This window comes from Haemaphysalis longicornis, unplaced genomic scaffold (genome assembly GCF_048455015.1).
Source record: "Haemaphysalis longicornis isolate Haplotype H1 unplaced genomic scaffold, Haemaphysalis longicornis Haplotype H1 scaffold_1, whole genome shotgun sequence".
NCBI lineage: Eukaryota > Metazoa > Arthropoda > Arachnida > Ixodida > Ixodidae > Haemaphysalis > Haemaphysalis longicornis.
In genome coordinates this window covers 241,229,168-241,234,997 of record NW_027526203.1, presented here as the reverse complement: position 1 = coordinate 241,234,997, position 5,830 = coordinate 241,229,168, and the positions used below count along the sequence as shown (strand labels likewise).

At 50.5% G+C, this 5,830-nt stretch overlaps 1 pseudogene; it reads left to right on the top strand.

The window, feature by feature from the left end:
• The first annotated feature begins 1,166 nt into the window (after positions 1-1,166).
• Positions 1,167-1,559, top strand: LOC144158305 (CCR4-NOT transcription complex subunit 7 pseudogene; annotated as a pseudogene).
• The last annotated feature ends 4,271 nt before the right edge of the window (positions 1,560-5,830 follow it).

Sequence of the window (5,830 nt, the reverse complement as noted above, 5' to 3'; positions counted from 1 at the left end):
ATACAAAAGTAAGAATCCACTCTAGGTGGCCCTAAACATTGCCCGTGAGCCGTCGAAAGGTTTCTGGTAAATTTTAGACGCCAAAAGGAAGGCGGCTAAACAGATATAGTCCATCCAACGCCGCCTGTATAAACACTGCCTAACGCGTCGCCCGCTTTCCAATGGGAGCGGTAGAGACGCTTAGTTCAGGCACTCATCCGCTATGTGGCGCGCGCCGGCGGACGTGTCGCCTTTCGTCACTGCTCGCGAGTCCCGAACACTGCATCCACTTCTACAGCGTGTGTCTGTCAGTTTGCCTCGAATGCGCCGGAGCGCGGCCTGGGGAACGCTAGAACAACCGTAAATTATTTTGAATAGTGTCCGAGAAGCGGCGCTGGCTGGCGGACATGAAAGCACGTATGAAGGCTACGGAGCGGGAAAGGGTAGGAGATAGCAACAGGAGAGTGGCGGTTTGGCCATTTTTTGCTCACGCGTTAGGCAAGGATTATACAGGCGGCGTTGGTCCATCCGGCGTGAAGAAAGCAGTTTCTTGACGTCATGCATGCCGCAGTTTACCTGCCAGTAGTCCGACAAAATATAAAAAAATCAAAGGTTGTTCGAAGCATCATTAAAACAAGGTAAAAGGCGCAGGTGCAGACTGGAAACACACTCAAACCCAAACTAGGCCATCTTATCTACGACGACTAGAGGTGATGACAATGAACTACTCGAATTCAGGACGGATTAAGTAGTGATCCAACATTTTAGCGACGTCCTCTTGTGTAACCCTGCGTAATACAGGGAAACTGTTGTGGTTAAGAAAGCTAAATACGGATAAACTCGTTTAGAGTGACAATCCAGCTGTGGCTATGTGCCGTGCAGAGATCAGCGAAAAGAAAGAAGAAGAGTACTGTCGTCATACTGACAGGTTCGTATCGGATTTTAATTCAGCACAGGATTTTGGTAATATTAGCCCGTTACGTTTATCCAGCCCCGCCTGTGTGAGCTTGCCTGCTTGGAGCACCGCACGCACAAGCCCCGATGCCAACCATGGGGACCACGCTGTAATCATCATCAACGCGTTGGTGGTGGGTAACGAGGCCTGCGGTGTTCTGGATGTGCGGACCACCAACATCGAGCACGAGTCCCGCAGTGCCATCCGTGCCGTGAAGTAAAACTTCGTTGCCATGGGCATGGAGTTCCCGGGGATGGTGGACCGCCCCATACGGGAAATCACCTGCACCTGGCTACTGCGCTGCAATGTAAACCCACTGAAGGTCATCCAGCTGGACCTCACCTTCGTCGACGAGGACGGCCACCCGCCCCCAAACTACTCCACGTGGCAATTAATCTTCAAGTTCTGCAACATGGAGGACACACACACTCAGACATTCATCGAACTGCTCACCAACTCGGGCCATCACTTTAAGAAGCACGACGAGAAGGTCATCCAACCCTACGAGTTTGCCCGGCTGCTGATGACCTCTGGGATGGTCCTCTCGAAATGCCTCTGGTGGCTTCCCATCCAGTGTGGCTACGAATTAGGCTACATGCTCAAGATGCTGGCGGACGAGAACTAGCCCCCGGAGGAGTCGGAGTTGTCTGAGCTGCTCCTCATCTACGTCTCGGCCATCTGCGATGTGAAGTAACCTATGAAAAACTGCATGAACCTCACCGGCGGCCTGCTGGAACATCTAGAACCATTCATTTAAAAGTCGGCACCTTGAGATGTTCATCGGCTTAAATCGAGCCTCACCAACACCTATACATTGACAGATTGCTCTCAGGGTGGCGTTCTTCGAGATGCGAAAAAGGTTTATGAAAATAACGTTTACCGCGCGAAGTATTGTGGGAATCTGGACGGTCTGGGTACGTCATGAGTGAGGAACGCCAAGTTGTACCAAAACGAGGCCACGCATGATAACGCGAAATTCTCGCCGTGCCTTTTACTCCTATTGCCGCCAAGCCGGTACCCACGTCCTCAAATTCCACTTCTTGAGAACCGCTGATGCTCCCGCTCCCCCTTCTCCAACTGGCTCTTCTCACTGCCGCCAAGCTTGCACCTCCTCGCACCACCAAGCAGTACCCGAATGGCTCAGCTGTCACACAGGCTACCGGCCCCCAATCAACGTGGCACAATGTTGCTCTTGATCAGTAGCTCCCAAAGGCTCACCACATTCTCTCGCTGCCAGTGTTTTAAAGACGATAGCCTTTCTTGGGCTACTTAAACCAAGAAATTTTGGTCTGTCTGTATGTCTGTTTGCCTGTCTGTCTGTGGCCCGATTCAGCCACCCGGCCAAAGTAAAACAAGGCCTGCGAAATAGTCTTATATAGTCACAGCTAAATCACAGCTAAAGTCCGGTGTAATGTTCATGCTTGTACACATTGTTGAAAAGAACAAGACATTACGCAAATATAAGACAACAAAGGAATACACAAGTGATATTTGCAGTGTTCTTTTATAAAAAATTATAGATGATTGATTTTTGCGAAATGAAATACTACATCCACTGCAGAAAAAAATTCACTCCACCTTCGCCTGCTGTCGCCCGCTCCACTATAGCTTCTGGCGGCATTTGAAGAAATGAAGCGGCAACAGTTACGAAAGGTTCCACTAGATAGGCTCCACGTTCTACTTGGAACGCACGTGGACTAGGGAAACGCGGTACTACAAGCATTGAAGTAGGGTGCCTCAATTCACGCGCGTCTCCGCCGTACGGCAGCGCTGGCATCGATTAACCCGGCCTGGGGAGTGAAACGCGGTAAATTTAAATCGGCTTGAGCAAAACTTTAGCGAGTTTACCTTGAGAGGAGCGCGACGGAAGAGGAACCGCATGAGAGGTGAGCGGGAAAGCAAATGGAGGCATTTACTTAGCAAATGTCGGCAAAGACTATCGTCTTATGTCGACATTTGCAACGAAAGGAGCAGATACGTGGCCAATTTTTTTGTCGTTCAGTTTTTCTCTACTTCTCACTTTTTTGTGGAATTCAAACTCCTTCTATATTTTGCTGCTCTACACTTGTTTAAAAGAACCAAACGTTTGTAAAATATTCAAATACGAAAATATAAAACGTCGTCAGCAGTCATGCGATAAAGAATGTTTCGAACCGGTGAAAATGATTTGACATGTTGCCTGTTGGTTTTTTTTTTTTTTACATTCACTTCAGTTGAGCCATGATTTGCCTTGAGGGGTGGTTTTCTGTACTTGGAATAGTAGCTTCAAATTTTGTGCAGATGTATTGTTGTTTGCACATATTTACTGTTTGTATACAAGGTAGCTGCCTCAGACCAGTTCCGAGGTTTCGACTATAGGACTTGTCTCTTTCAAGGTATCAGGGATCATCTCTGGCGCACTGTTTATATAGATAGAAATGAGCAGGAGACATGGATGGGGCTGGCGACGGGAAAGCAGAGTGGGTCAACGATCGGTTTAAAAGGAGGGAAAAGGCGAGAAGTGACAGCCGCAGGCGAGAGGGGAAGAGTTGGTCGAGATTCTTGGACAGTCGGGAGGGAAGGGATAAAAGGGGAGCGAGGGCTTAAGGTGTCCTGTAGCGACGCCACGGGACCTTAAGGGAGGCTTACGGGAACGCCGAAGAGGAAACAAAAGAAAACCACAGTGCGGGAGCCGCAAAAGGAAGACGTCTAGAGCTGTCTCTTTTTTAAATGATCGATAGAAAAACGCTTTCGCGTATGAGCACCTCGGAGGAATATTTTTTTAGTTCTACCAAACAGCCGCGTGGAAGTAGCCTGTGTATTGCTTGGACAGTCTCGCCAGACAACCTTCACGTAATCTTGATCTTATCTTTTCAATGGGACTGAAACATTGTGTGATCAAAACACCACTGTAAGCAATTCATTGAAATTGTTCAAGTATAAAATCATGTGTAAAGTTTTTTAATTAGCTCTTCAAGTAATAAAAGACCTGAAGTAGCCCTGAATCTAGATACCTGCAGGTGGATCGTCCTTCTAAACCGGTGTGTTTATAGAAAGCTGCGGTGGATTGGTGGGAGCAAGGTTGGGTGCGGGGTTAAGTTTTTTTGCAGGGATGATGATGATTATAAGATTGTAATGGAAGATGAGGAAACCTTTCTGTAGTGTTGTGCGTTGGACACATAATAGATGTTGCCACTGAACTCGTGTGTATATAAACGATAATGACGGATTAAACGTGGTTATTGTCATGGATTGTACAGTGGTGTAGTGTGTTTACTTATATGTGTCACCTTGCCGGCTACACGACATTCTGGCGACAAGGATGTCTTCCACGGGCATTTTGCCACCGCCTCCTTTCCTTGCCACCCCCGGCGCGCCCGATGTGCCATGGGCCCGATGATTACGCCTCTTCGTGAGGTTTCTGCTGGCGTCCGGAGCGACCGAGCTACCCGCTCCCCGTCGCCGAGCCCTCTTGCTGCACTGTCGTGGTACGGAAGGACAGCGCATTTTCCACGCGCTTCCGCCTAGTACGCCGCAAACCAAGGCAGAGCTAACGAGTGCGGGGCCCTTCTGGCGGGGTTGTTGTCCGGTGGTGAGCGGTAAACGTCAGCCGGCCTGCGTCACGCGGCTATACTTTGGCTACATTTTGGTGACGTCACATAGCCAAACGGCTCCCCCGAATGAGGGGTGAAATCCGGCGCTGTTGAGAGCACATCGGATTGTGAGATGGCTGCGTTCATGCCGCCTGTGTTCGCACTTTTGTTGGAGCTGGAGGATCCCGTGCCTGAGCGTCGACATGGGGACCCCTTCTTGCTGAGCGACCGTGACTTCAAGCGCCGTTTCCGTGTGAACAAGGACACGGCGCGAATGCTGTGCGACGCACTCGACGAGCACGTTAGGCCTCGAAGTGCGACGGGACTGTCGACGGAGGCGAAGGTGATGTGAGCGCTCAGGTTCTTCGCTACCGGCAGCTTTCAACATTCTCGGTAGCGTTCATACTCTCGGCATGTCGCAGCCGTCGGTCAGCCGCAGCATTCACGCCGTTGCCAAGGCGCTGACGGAGGTGGGACGCAACAGGGGCTGGGTGCGGTTTCCCTCGACACCGGAGAAGGCGGCCATCAAGCGTGACTTCCTACGGCGCGGGAAAATCCCCGGTGTCTTGGGGTACCTCGACGGCACCTTGGTCGCGATCAGCGAGCCAAGGATGCTGGGCCCCAGGCGAGCCCAAGGGTACTGGACGAGGAAGGGATATTACGCCCTCAACGTCTTGTTGGTGAGTACGAGTTCTGCTCGTTGTTTACGGAAACCGAAATGGTTTAAAAGCGCAACCACTTTGCACAAAAATCAAAAAAGCAATGAAGACCATAAATATAGGCGAATGCATGTTCCTTTTGAACTGCACCATCCATATTGCCTGTCATTTCCCACCGTACAAGTTTTTGTCTGGTGGATAAAGTAGAGGAAGGTATTAAATCTGCGCAGGGTTTACTTCTGCCATAATGGGCACTGCGAAACGTGCTATACAGTGTCCTCTCGTGCAAATATTGCCTCAACACCTCCTCGTCACTTGTACTGACCGTGACAAATGAAAACGTGTTGCACTAGTTCTTATACACTTTCCTTTCACTTTTCTTGCGGGTGTGTGATGCCCGCATGCGCATTATAGGCGTGCAGGCGGGCGCGCCAGGGTCATCGCACGACGCCTATGTGTGGCGTGCGTCGCACTTTCGTCGTCGCCTCATCGAGCAGCAGCGGGTTGCACCAGGCGACGTTTTCTTGGGCGATGGTGCTTACCCGATGGAGCCATGGCTCATGACGCCTGTTGCCCGTCATCCAGGGCCTGAAACACCGGAAGGGAAGTACAACGTTGCACACGCTGCGATGAGGTCTGTGGTGGAGCGCTGCATTGGCTTGTTG